The 1,660-nt window shown below is 41.5% G+C and overlaps 1 non-coding gene across 1 annotated transcript; it reads left to right on the forward strand.

Moving 5' to 3' along the window:
* The first annotated feature begins 1,024 nt into the window (after nt 1-1,024).
* Nucleotides 1,025-1,128, forward strand: LOC115869284. The gene has a single exon (XR_004046101.1). It is a non-coding gene; the product is annotated as a small nucleolar RNA U13 (small nucleolar RNA).
* Nucleotides 1,129-1,660: the final 532 nt, after the last annotated feature.

A 1,660-nucleotide genomic window follows, 5' to 3' on the forward strand; every position in this document is an offset into this window, starting at 1 on the left:
GAGTTAGAAAGCAAAAAAGGGAGAGATGATGTGCAGCACATCCACAATCAACACTCACGGAAACAGCAGTCAAGAAATCAAATTATGTATTGCGTTCAGCCAACCTGCTACACAAGACTTCTTTAAAGTCTTGAAAGCCAGCATGTCACACTGAGGACTAAGTTGTGCCTTACCCAGGCCATGGTATTGTCAGGTCCCTCCCAGGCATGTCTAAGGTGGACATTGGCTGAGGAAGGCTGAAGAAGAATCGATACATTTGAATCATGATGTAAGCAAAGAACACTGAAAGTTCCATGAACTTCCAGGAGAACAATAAATCTGTTTTAGAAGAAGTACAGGCAAAATTATACTTAGAAGCAAGGAACTTCTAGACTTCCTCTCACGTAGTGTTAACATGTTAGCAGAAGACACTGGTCCCTGAAGAAGGATAGGATGGTTGGTGCAGCAGAAAGTCATTGAAAAGGAGGAGGATCTTTCACAAAGTAGACTGACACAATGGCTGCAACAATAGGCTTAAACATAACAACAGCTGTGAGGATGGCACAGGACCATGGAGTATTTCACTCCGCTGTGCATAGGGGTGCCATGAGCCTGAACTAAGCGGATGCCACCTACCAACAGTGACATTATGGCTAGATGGACCATATTAAATCATTAATTACATATCAAGTCCTAACTAAATGATTATAGGCTAAATATTAATTTAGTAGGTACTTTATTCATTTAATAAACACCTTTATTCTTCTACCACAAAATGATGAATAAGATAATCCCATTTCTTGTTAGTTGTTTAAAAAAAAAAAAACCACTCTAAAATCACTGCTATCAAGTCAATTCTGATTCATGGAAACCGTGTAAGACAGAATAGAATCACCCCTGTGAGTTTTTATGGTGGCAGAAAGCCTCATCTTTCTCCTATGAATTCGAAGTGCTAACCCTACACTTAGCAGCCCAACCTATAACCCATCACATCATCAGGGCTTTTCTGTTAGTTGTTAGATAGGGTCAAGAGAGCTCCGGCTCGATCCTTTTCTGGTTCATAAGCATGATGATTGGGTTTTCACGCGTCTGTGTGATATGTGCCTCCCTTAATACTTGTTACCATGCCGGCACATTACCCATCTGACACGAAAAAAAAAAAGAGAGAGAGAGCTCCGGCTCAAAGAATCCTATACACAACAAAACAAAACACTGCCCAATTCTGTGCCATCCTCGCTATCATTGCTACGTTGAACCCAGTGTTCTAGCCATACTGTAACATGAAATCAGAGTTCCCAAGTGTTGCAAATGGTCAAGTGCTCAACCACCACCTGAAAGGCATCTTAGCATCTTGGAAGCCAGGCCTGAAGACCCTCTGCCAAACAAAATCCCCATAGAGCAGTTCAACTCTGCCCACTCGGAACCACCATGACTCAGAGTCCATCGGACAGCAACTAACAACAGCGGCAACAACATGAAATATAGCATGTGCTGTTTTCAGTGAACTCTAATTTTATGGGTACAAAAGCAGAGGTGGTCCTCAAAATCTTGTCTTTGATTAGTGCTTGCATTCTATCTCAGAGTCAGAAAACTGGATTTTTTAAATGGATAGGGCAGAGTGGAAGGCTTTACTTTAAACCTAAAATGCAGAAATTGCTGAAAGACGTCATACAAGTGCACA

Source organism: Echinops telfairi, unplaced genomic scaffold, assembly GCF_000313985.2.
Source record: "Echinops telfairi isolate 266 unplaced genomic scaffold, ASM31398v2 ScPeMD7_23;HRSCAF=83, whole genome shotgun sequence".
NCBI classification, from domain to species: Eukaryota; Metazoa; Chordata; class Mammalia; order Afrosoricida; family Tenrecidae; genus Echinops; species Echinops telfairi.